A 13,217-nucleotide genomic window follows, 5' to 3' on the forward strand; every position below is an offset into this window, starting at 1 on the left:
ACCTTTATAGAGATAGCTCTGTAGTTATATCCATGTTAATACGCACAACGGTGTAGATATTTCCATGTTTATAGAGATAGAGGTGTGGATATTTCCTTGTTTATACAGATATCGGTGTAGATATTTCTATGTTTATAGAGATAGCGGTGTAGACATTTCCACGTTTATACAGATGGCGGTGTAGATATTTCCATGTTAATACAGATGGTGGTGTAGATATTTCCATCCTTATACAGATAGCAGTGTAGATATTTCCATGTTTATACAGATGGCGGTGTAGATATTTCCATCTTTATACAGATGGTGGTGTAAATATTTCCATGTTCATACAGATAGCTGTGTAGATATTTCCATCTTTATACAGATGGCGGTGTAGGTATTTCCATGTTCATACAGATGTTGGTGTAGATATTTCCAACCTTATTCGGATAGCGGTGTAGATATTTCCATGTTTATAGTGATGGCGGTTTAGATATTTCCATGCTTATACAGATGAGTGTGTAGATATTTCCATCTTTATACAGATGGCGGTGTAGATATTTCCATGTTTATAGAGATGGCGGTGTAGATATTTCCATGTTTATCCAGATGGCGGTGTAGATATTTCCATGTTTATGCAGATGGTGGTGTAGGTATTTCCATGTTTATATAGATGGCGGTGTAGATATTTCCTTGTTTATGCAGATGGCAGTGTAGATATATCCATGTTTATACCGATTGCTGTGTAGATATTTCCATCTTTATACAGATGGCAGTGTAAATATTTCCATGTTTATTCAGATGGCGGTGTAGATATTTGCATGTTTATACAGATGGCGGTGTAGATATTTCCATGTTTATAGAGATGGCGGTGTAGATATTACCACCTTTATAGAGATAGCTCTGTAGTTATATCCATGTTAATACGCATAACGGTGTAGATATTTCCATGTTTATAGAGATAGAGGTGTGGATATTTCCTTGTTTATACAGATATCGTTGTAGATATTTCCATGTTTATAGAGATAGCGGTGTAGACATTTCCACATTTATACAGATATCGGTGTAGATATTTCCATGTTAATACAGATGGTGGTGTAGATAATTCCATCCTTATACAGATAGCAGTGTAGATATTTCCATGTTTATACAGATGGCGGTGTAGATATTTCCATCTTTATACAGATGGTGGTGTAAATATTTCCATGTTCATACAGATGGCGGTGTAGATATTTCCATGTTTATAGAGATGGCGGTGTAGGTATTTCCATGTTTATACAGATAGCGGTGTAGATACTTCCATGTTTATACAGATGGCTGTGTAGATATTTCCATGTTTATACAGATGGCGGTGTAGACATTTCCATGTTCATAAAGATGGCGGTGTAGATATTTCCATGTTTATAGAGATACCGGTGTAGTTATTTTCATGTTAATAGGCATAGCGGTGTAGATATTTCCATCTTTATAGAGACAGAGGTGTAGATATTTCCTAGTTTATACAGATAGCGGTGTAGATATTTCCATGTTTATACAGATGGCGGAGAATACGTTTCCATCTTTATACAGATGGCAGTGTAGATATTTCCATGTTCATACAGATGGCGGTGTAGATATTTCCAAGTTTATATTGATGGTTGTGTAGATATTTCCATCTTTATACAGATGGCCGTGTAGATATTTCCATGTTTATACAGAGGGCGGTGTAGATATTTCCATGTTTATACAGATGGCGGTGTAGATATTTCCATCTTTATAGAGATGGCGGTGTAAATATTTCCATGTTTATAGAGATAGTGGTGTCGTTATTTACATGTTAATAGGCATAGCGGTGCAGATATTTCCATGTTTATGGCGATAGAGGTGTAGATATTTCCTTGTTTATACAGATAGCGGTGTAGATACTTCCATGTTTATAGAGTTAGCGGTGTAGACATTTCCACGTTTAAATAGACAGCGGTATAGATATTTCCATGTTCAGACAGATGGTGGTGTACATATTTCCATGTTTATACAGATGGCAGTGCAGATATTTCCATGTTTATAGAGATAGCGGTGTAGATATTTCCATGTTTATAACGATAGCTGTGTAGATATTTACATGTTTATACAGATAGCTGTGTAGATATTTCCATCTTTATACAGATGGCGGTGTAGATAGTTCCATGTTTATACATATATTGGTGTAGCTATTTCCATGCTTATACAGAAGGCGGTGTAGATTTTTCCATGTTTATGGAGATGGCGGTGTAGATATTTCCATGTTTATACAGATGGTGGTGTAGATATTTAGATGTTTGTAGAGACGGCGGTGTAGATATTTCCATGTTTACACAGATGGCGGTGTAGATATTTCCATCTTTATACAGATGGCAGTGTAGATATTTCCATGTTCATACAGATGGCGGTGTAGATATTTCCGTGTTCATAGACATGGCGGTGTAGATATTTCAATGTTAATACAGATATCGGTGTAGATATTTCCATGTTTATACAGATAGCTGTGTAGATATTTCCATGTTTATAGAGATGGCGGTGTAGAGATTTCCATGTTCATACAGATAGCGGTGTAGATATTTCCATGTTTATGGAGATGGCGGTGTAGATATTTCCATGTTTATGCAGATGGTGGTGTAGATATTTCCATGTTTATATAGATGGCGGTGTAGATATTTCCTTGTTTATACAGATGGCAGTGTAGATATATCCATGTTTATACCGATTGCTGTGTAGATATTTCCATCTTTATACAGATGGAGGTGTAGATATTTCCATGTTTATACAGATGGCGGTGTAGATATTTGCATGTTTATACAGATGGCGGTTTAGATATTTCCATGTTTGTAGAGATGGCGGTGTAGATATTACCACCTTTATAGAGATAGCTCTGTAGTTATATCCATGTTAATACGCACAACGGTGTAGATATTTCCATGTTTATAGAGATACAGGTGTGGATATTTCCTTGTTTATACAGATATCGGTGTAGATATTTCTATGTTTAAAGAGATAGCGGTGTAGACATTTCCACGTTTATACTGATGGCGGTGTAGATATTTCCATGTTCATACAGATGGTGGTGTAGATATTTCCATCCTCATACAGATAGCAGTGTTGATATTTCCATGTTTATACAGATGGCGGGGTAGATATTTCCAACTATATTCAGATGGCAGTGTAGATATTTCCAGGTTTATAGAGATGGCGGTGTAGATATTTCCATGTTTATACAGATGACAGTGTAGATATTTCCATCTTTATACAGATGGCGGTGTAGATATTTCCCAGTTCATACAGATGGCGGTGTAGATATTTCCCTGTTTATAGAGATAGCGGTGTAGATATTTCCATGTTCATACTGATGGCGGTGTAGATATTTCCATGTTTATAGAGATGGCGGTGTAGATATTTCCATGTTTATAGAGATAACGGTGTAGTTATTTCCATGTTAATATGCATAGCGGTGTAGAGATTTCCATGTTTATAGAGATAGCGGTGTAGATATTTCCATGTGTATGTAAATAGCGGTGTAGATATTTCCATGTTCATACAGATGGTGGTGTAGGTATTTCCATGTTTATACAGATGGCAGTGTAGATATTTCCATGTTTATAGAGATGGCGGTGTAGATATTTCCATGTTTATACAGATAGCGGTGTAGATATTTCCTTGTTTATACAGATAGCTGTGTCGATTATTCCATCTTCATACATTTGGCAGTGTAGATATTTCCATGTTTATACAGATGGTGGTGTAGATATTTCCATGTTTATACAGATAGCAGTGTAGGTATTTCCATGTTCATAGAGATGGCGGTGTAGATATTTCCATGTTTATAGAGATGGCGGTGTAGATATTTCCATGTTTATAGAGATGGCGATGTAGATATTTCCTTGTTTATACAGATAGAGGTGTAGATATTTTCATCTTAATACAGATGGCGGTGTAGATATTTCCAAGTTCATTGAGATGGCGGTGCAGATATTTCCATGTTCATACAAAAGCAGTATACATGTTTCCATGTTTATAGAGATTTCGGTGTAGGTATTTCCATGTTTATGCAGATGACAGTGTAGATATTTCCATGTTTATACAGATAGCGGTGTAGATATTTCCATGTTTACACAGATAGCAGTGTAGATATTTCCATGTTTACAGAGATGGCTGTCTAGATAATTCCTTGTTTATACAGATAGCGGTGTAGATATTTCCATGTTTATAGAGATAGCGTTGTAGATATTTCCATGTTTGTAGAGATAGCTGTGTAGATATTTCCATGTTTATACAGATAGCGGTGTAGATATTTCCATGTTTATACAGTTAGCTGTGTAGTTATTTCCATCGTTTTACAGAGGTCGGTTTAGATATTTCCATGTTCTTACAGATGGCGGTGTAGATATTTCCATGTTAATAGAGATGGCGGTGTAGATATTTCCATGTTTACACAGATGGCGGTGTAGGTATTTGCATGTTTATAGAGATGGCGGTGTAGATATTTCCATGTTTAAACAGATGGCGGTGTAGGTATTTCCATGTTTATAGAGATGGCGGTTTAGGTATTTCCATGTTTATACAGATAGCGGTGTAGATATTTCCGTGTTTATACAGATGGCGGTGTAGATATTTCCATGTTTATACAGTTGGTGGTGTAAATATTTCCATGTTTATAGAGATGGCGGTGTAGGTATTTCTATGTTTATAGAGATAGCGGTGTAGTTATTTCCAGGTTTATAGGCCTAGCGGTGTAGATATTTCCATGGTTATAGAGATAGAGGTGTAGATATTTCCCTGTATATACAGATAGAAGTGTAGATATTTCCGTGTTTATAGAGATAGCGGTGTAGACATTTCCACGTTTATACAGATAGTGGTGAAGAGATTTCCATGTTCATACAGATGGTGTTGTATATATTTCCATTCTTATACAGATAGTGGTGTAGATATTTTCATGTTTATACTGATGGCGTTGAAGATATTTCCATCTTTATAGAGATGGTCGTGTAGATATTTACATGTTCATACAGATGGCGGTGTAGATATTTCCATGTTTATACAGATGGCGGTGTAGATATTTCCATGTTTATACAGGTGGCGGTGTAGATATTTCCAGGTTTATAGAGATGGCGGTGTAGTTATTTCCTTGTGTATACAGATACCGGGGTAGATATTTCCATCTTTATAGAGATAGTGGTGTAGACATTTCCACGTCTATACAGATAGTGGAGTAGATATTTCCATGTTAATACAGACGGTGGTGTACATATTTCCATCATTATACAGATAGCATTGTAGATATTTCCATGTTCATACAGATGGCGGTGTAGATATTTCCATGTTTATAAACATGGCGGTGTAGATATTTCCATGTTTATACAGATAGCGGTGTAGATATTTCCATGTTTGTACAGTTAGCTGTGTAGATATTTCCATCTTTATACGGATGGCGGTGTAGATATTTCCATGTTCATACAGATGGTGGTGTAGGTATTTCCTTGTTTATAGAGATGGCGGTGTAGATATTTCCATGTTTATGCACAAGGACGTGTACATATTTCCATGATTATAGAGTTGGCGGTGTAGATATTTAGTTGTTTATACAGATAGCGGTGTGGATATTTCCATGTTTATACAGATAGCTGTGTAGATATTTCCATCTTTATACAGAAGGCGGTGTAGATATTTCCAGGTTTGTACAGATGGCGGTGTAGATATTTCCATGTTTATACAGATGGCGGTGTAGATATTTCCATGTTTACAGAGATGGCGGTGTAGATATTTCCATGTTTATAGAGATGACGGTGTAGATATTTCCATGTTTATAGAGATGGCGGTGTAGATATTTCCATGTTTATAGAGATAGCGGTGTAGACATTTCCACATTTATACAGGTAGCGATGTAGATATTTAAAGGTTCATAAAGATGGTGGTGTAGATATGTCCATCCTTACACAGATATCGGTGTAGATATTTCCATGTTTATACAGATGGCGGTGTAGATATATCCGTCTTTATACAGATGGCTGTGTAGATATTTCCATGTTGATACAGATGGCGGTGTAGATATTTCCAGGTTAATAGAGATGGCGGTGTAGATATTTCCTTGTTTATACAGGTGGCGGTGTAGATATTTCCATCTTTATACAGATGGCGTTGTAGATATTTCCATGTTTACACACATAGCTGTGTAGATATTTCCATCTTTATACAGATGGCGGTGTAGATATATCCATGTTTATACAGATGGCGGTGTAGATATTTCCATGTTTATACGGATGGCAGTCTAGATATTTCAATGTTTATAGAGGTGGCGGTGTAGATATTTCCATGTTTATAGAGATAGCGGTGTAGTTATTTCCATGCAAATAAGCATAGCGGTGTAGATATTTCCATTTTTATAGAGATAGAGGTGTACATATTTCCTAGTTTATACAGATAGCGGTGTTGATATTTCCATGTTTATAGAGATAGCGGTGTAGACATTGCCACGTTTATACAAATAGCGGTGTAGATGTTTCCATGTTCATACAGATTGTGGTGTAGGTATTTCCATCATTATACAGATAGCGGTGTAGATATTTCCATGTTTATACAGTTGGCGGTGTAGATATTTCCATGTTTATAGGGATGGCGGTGTAGATATTTCCATGTTTATAGAGATACCGGTGTAGTTATTTCCATGTTAATAGACATAGCGGTGTAGATATTTCCATGTTTATACAGATAGCTGTGTAGATATTTCCATCTTTATACAGAGGGCGGTGTAGATAGTTCCATGTTTATACAGATGGCGGTGTAGGTATTTCCATGTTTATACAGGTAGCTGTGTCGATATTTCCATCTTTATACAGATGGCAGTGTAGATATTTCCATGTTCATACAGTTGGCAGTGTAGATATTTCCATGCTTATACAGAAGGCGGTGTAGATATTTCCATGTTTATGGAGATGGCGGTGTAGATATTTCCATGTTTATACAGATGGTGGTGTAGATATTTCCATGTTTGTAGAGACGGCGGTGTAGATATTTCCGTGTTTACACAGATGGCGGTGTAGATATTTCCATCTTTATACAGATGGCAGTGTAGATATTTCCATGTTCATACAGATGGTGGTGTAGATATTTCCATGTTCATAGACATGGCGGTGTATATATTTCAATGTTAATACAGATAGCCGTGTAGATATTTCCATGTTAATACAGATAGCTGTGTAGATATTTCCATGTTTATAGAGATGGCGGTGTAGATATTTCCATGTTTATACAGATGGCAGTGTAGATATTTCCATGTTTATAGAGATTGTGGTGTAGATATTTCCATCTTTATAGAGATAGCGGTGTAGTTATTTCCAGGTTAATAGGCCTAGCGGTGTAGATATTTCCATGTTTATAGAGATAGAGGTTTAGATATTTCCCTGTTTATACAGATAGAAGTGTAGATATTTCCGTGTTTATAGAGATAGTGGTGTAGACATTTCCACGTTTATACAGATAGCGGTGAAGATATTTCCATGGTCATACAGATGGTGGTGTAGATATTTCCATCCTTATACAGATAGTGGTGTAGATATTTTCATGTTTATACTGATGGCGTTGTATATATTTCCATCTTTATAGAGATGGTGTTGATATTTACATGTTCATACAGATGGCGGTGTAGATATTTCCATGTTTATACAGATTGCGGTGTAGATATTTCCATGTTTATAGAGGTGGCGGTGTAGATATTTCCATGTTTATAGAGATAGCGGTGTAGTTATTTCCATGTTAATATTCATAGCGGTGTAGTTATTTCCATGTTTATTGAGACAGAGGTGTAGATATTTCCTTGTTTATAGAGACAGCGGTGTAGATATTTCCATGTTTATACAGATGGCGGTGTAGGTATTGCCGTCTTTATACAGATGGCGGTGGAGATATTTACATGTTCACTCAGATGGCGTTGTAGATATTTCCATCTCTATAGATGTCGGTGTTCATATTTCCATGTTCATACTGCTGGCGGTGTGGATATTTCCATTTTTATATACATAGTGGTGTAGATATTTCCATGTTTATACCGATAGCGGTGTAGATATTTCCATGTTTATACAGTTAGCTGTGTAGTTATTTCCGTCATTTTACAGATGGCGGTGTAGATAATTCTATGTTCTTACAGATGGCGGTGTAGATATTTCCATGTTCATAGAGATAACGGTGTAGATATTTCCATGTTTATACAGATGTCGGTGTAGATATTTCCATGTTTATAGACATGGCGGAGTAGATATTTCCATGTTTATAGAGATAGAGGTGTAGATATTTCCATGTTTATACAGATAGCTGTGTCGATTTTTCCATCTTTATACAGATGGCAGTGTAGATATTTCCATGTTCATACAGATGGCAGTGTAGATATTTCCATGTTTATACAGGTGGTGGTGTAGATGTTTCCATGTTCATACAGATGGCGGTGTAGATATTTCCATGTTTATAGAGATGGCGGTGTAGATATTTCCAAGTTTATAGAGATAGCGGTGTAGTTATTTCCATGTTAACATGCATAGCGGTGTAGATATTTCCATGTTTATACAGATAGCGGTGTAGATATTTCCGTGTTTATACAGATGGCGGTGTAGATATTTCCATGTTTATACAGTTGGTGGTGTAAATATTTCCATGTTTATAGAGATGACGGTGTAGGTATTTCCATGTTTATAGAGATAGCGGTGAAGTTATTTCCAGGTTTATAGGCCTAGCGGTGTAGATATTTCCATGTTTATAGGGATAGAGGTGTAGATATTTCCCTGTATATACAGATAGAAGTGTAGATATTTCCGTGTTTATAGAGATAGCGGTGTAGACATTTCCACGTTTATACAGATAGCGGTGAAGACATTTCCATGTTCATACAGTTGGTGGTGTAGATATTTCCATGTTTATACAGATTGCAGTGCAGATATTTCCATGTTTATAGAGAAAGCAGTGTAGATATTTCCATGTTTATTAGGATAGCGGTGTAGATATTTCCATGTTTATACAGATAGCTGTGTAGATATTTCCATCTTTATACAGAGGGCGTTGTAGATAGTTCCATGTTTATACAGATGGCGGTGTAGATATTTCCATGCTTATACAGAAGGCGGTGTAGATATTTCCATGTTTATGGAGATGGCGGTGTAGATATTTCCATGTTTATACAGATGGTATTGTAGATATTTCCATGTTTGTAGAGACGGCGGTGTAGATATTTCCGTGTTTACACAGATGGCGGTGTAGATATTTCCATCTTTATACAGATGGCAGTGTAGATATTTCCATGTTCATACAGATGGCGGTGTAGATATTTCCATGTTCATAGACATGGCGGTGTAGATATTTCAATGTTAATACAGATAGCGGTGTAGATATTTCCATGTTTATACAGATAGCTGTGTAGATATTTCCATGTTTATAGAGATGGCGGTGTAGAGATTTCCGTGTTCATACAGATGGCCGTGTAGATATTTCCATGTTTATGGAGATGGCGGTGTAGATATTTCCATGTTTATACAGATGGTGGTGTAGATATTTCCATGTTTGTAGAGACGGCGGTGTAGATATTTCCATGTTTATACAGGTAGCGTGGTAGACATTTCCGTGTTGATAGAGATGGCGGTGTAGATATTTCCATGTTTATGGATATGGTGGAGTAGATATTTCCATTTTTATATAGATGGCGGTGTAGATATTTCCTTGTTTATACAGATGGCAGTGTAGATATATCCATGTTTATACAGATAGCTGTGTAGATATTTCCATCTTTATACAGATGGCGGTGTAGATATTTCCATGTTTATACAGATGGCGGTGTAGATATTTCCATGTTTATACAGATGGCGGTGTAGATATTTCCATGTTTATAGAGATGGCGGTGTAGATATTTCCACATTTATAGAGATAGCTGTGTAGTTATTTCCATGTTAATACGCATAACGGTATAGATATTTCCATGTTTGTAGAGATAGAGGTGTTGATATCTCCTTGTTTATACAGATATCGGTGTAGATATTTCCATTTTTATAGAGATAGCGGTGTAGACATTTCCACGTTTATACAGATAGCGGTGTAGATATTTCCATGTTTATACAGGTGGCTATGTAGTTATTTCAATCTTTATACAGATGGCGGTGTAGATATTTCCATGTATATACAGATGGTGGTGTAGATATTTCCATGTTTATACAGATGGCGGTGTAGATATTTCCATGTTTATAGAGATGGCGGTGTAGATATTTCCATGTTAATAGAGGTAGCGGTGTAGTTATTTACAGGTTAATAGGCATAGCGGTGTAGATATTTCCATGTTTATAGAGATAGAGGTGTAGATATTTCCTTGTTTATACAGATAGCGGTGTAGATATTTCCATGTTTATAGAGATAGTGGTGTAGACATTTCCACGTTTATATAGATAGCCGTGTAGATATTTCCATGTTAATACAGATGGTGGTGTAGATATTTCCATGTTTATACAGATGGCGGTGCAGATATTTCCATTTCTATAGAGATAGCGATGTAGATGTTTCCGTGTTTATACAGATAGCTTTGTAGTTATTTCCATGTTTTTACAGATAGCTGTGTAGATATTTAAATCTTTTTACAGATGGCGGTGTAGATATTTCCATGTTTATATAGATGGCGGTGTAGATATTTCCTTGTTTATACAGATGGCAGTGTAGATATATCCATGTTTATACCGATTGGTGTGTAGATATTTCCTTCTTTATACAGATGGCGGTGTAGATATTTCGATGTTTATACAGATGGTGGTGTAGATATTTCCATGTTTGTAGAGACGGCGGTGTAGATATTTCCGTGTTTACACAGATGGCGGTGTAGATATTTCCATCTTTATACAGATGGCAGTGTAGATATTTCCATGTTCATACAGATGGTGGTGTAGATATTTCCATGTTCATAGACATGGCGGTGTATATATTTCAATGTTAATACAGATAGCCGTGTAGATATTTCCATGTTAATACAGATAGCTGTGTAGATATTTCCATGTTTATAGAGATGGCGGTGTAGATATTTCCATGTTTATACAGATGGCAGTGTAGATATTTCCATGTTTATAGAGATTGTGGTGTAGATATTTCCATGTTTATAGAGATAGCGGTGTAGTTATTTCCAGGTTAATAGGCCTAGCGGTGTAGATATTTCCATGTTTATAGAGATAGAGGTTTAGATATTTCCCTGTATATACAGATAGAAGTGTAGATATTTCCGTGTTTATAGAGATAGTGGTGTAGACATTTCCACGTTTATACAGATAGCGGTGAAGATATTTCCATGGTCATACAGATGGTGGTGTAGATATTTCCATCCTTATACAGATAGTGGTGTAGATATTTTCATGTTTATACTGATGGCGTTGTATATATTTCCATCTTTATAGAGATGGTGTTGATATTTACATGTTCATACAGATGGCGGTGTAGATATTTCCATGTTTATACAGATTGCGGTGTAGATATTTCCATGTTTATAGAGGTGGCGGTGTAGATATTTCCATGTTTATAGAGATAGCGGTGTAGTTATTTCCATGTTAATATTCATAGCGGTGTAGTTATTTCCATGTTTATTGAGACAGAGGTGTAGATATTTCCTTGTTTATAGAGACAGCGGTGTAGATATTTCCATGTTTATACAGATGGCGGTGTAGGTATTGCCGTCTTTATACAGATGGCGGTGGAGATATTTACATGTTCACTCAGATGGCGTTGTAGATATTTCCATCTCTATAGATGTCGGTGTTCATATTTCCATGTTCATACTGCTGGCGGTGTGGATATTTCCATTTTTATATACATAGTGGTGTAGATATTTCCATGTTTATACCGATAGCGGTGTAGATATTTCCATGTTTATACAGTTAGCTGTGTAGTTATTTCCGTCATTTTACAGATGGCGGTGTAGATAATTCTATGTTCTTACAGATGGCGGTGTAGATATTTCCATGTTCATAGAGATAACGGTGTAGATATTTCCATGTTTATACAGATGTCGGTGTAGATATTTCCATGTTTATAGACATGGCGGAGTAGATATTTCCATGTTTATAGAGATAGAGGTGTAGATATTTCCATGTTTATACAGATAGCTGTGTCGATTTTTCCATCTTTATACAGATGGCAGTGTAGATATTTCCATGTTCATACAGATGGCAGTGTAGATATTTCCATGTTTATACAGGTGGTGGTGTAGATGTTTCCATGTTCATACAGATGGCGGTGTAGATATTTCCATGTTTATAGAGATGGCGGTGTAGATATTTCCAAGTTTATAGAGATAGCGGTGTAGTTATTTCCATGTTAACATGCATAGCGGTGTAGATATTTCCATGTTTATACAGATAGCGGTGTAGATATTTCCGTGTTTATACAGATGGCGGTGTAGATATTTCCATGTTTATACAGTTGGTGGTGTAAATATTTCCATGTTTATAGAGATGACGGTGTAGGTATTTCCATGTTTATAGAGATAGCGGTGAAGTTATTTCCAGGTTTATAGGCCTAGCGGTGTAGATATTTCCATGTTTATAGGGATAGAGGTGTAGATATTTCCCTGTATATACAGATAGAAGTGTAGATATTTCCGTGTTTATAGAGATAGCGGTGTAGACATTTCCACGTTTATACAGATAGCGGTGAAGACATTTCCATGTTCATACAGTTGGTGGTGTAGATATTTCCATGTTTATACAGATTGCAGTGCAGATATTTCCATGTTTATAGAGAAAGCAGTGTAGATATTTCCATGTTTATTAGGATAGCGGTGTAGATATTTCCATGTTTATACAGATAGCTGTGTAGATATTTCCATCTTTATACAGAGGGCGTTGTAGATAGTTCCATGTTTATACAGATGGCGGTGTAGATATTTCCATGCTTATACAGAAGGCGGTGTAGATATTTCCATGTTTATGGAGATGGCGGTGTAGATATTTCCATGTTTATACAGATGGTATTGTAGATATTTCCATGTTTGTAGAGACGGCGGTGTAGATATTTCCGTGTTTACACAGATGGCGGTGTAGATATTTCCATCTTTATACAGATGGCAGTGTAGATATTTCCATGTTCATACAGATGGCGGTGTAGATATTTCCATGTTCATAGACATGGCGGTGTAGATATTTCAATGTTAATACAGATAGCGGTGTAGATATTTCCATGTTTATACAGATAGCTGTGTAGATATTTCCATGTTTATAGAG

Source organism: Gorilla gorilla, chromosome 20 (assembly GCF_029281585.2).
Source record: "Gorilla gorilla gorilla isolate KB3781 chromosome 20, NHGRI_mGorGor1-v2.1_pri, whole genome shotgun sequence".
NCBI classification, from domain to species: Eukaryota; Metazoa; Chordata; class Mammalia; order Primates; family Hominidae; genus Gorilla; species Gorilla gorilla.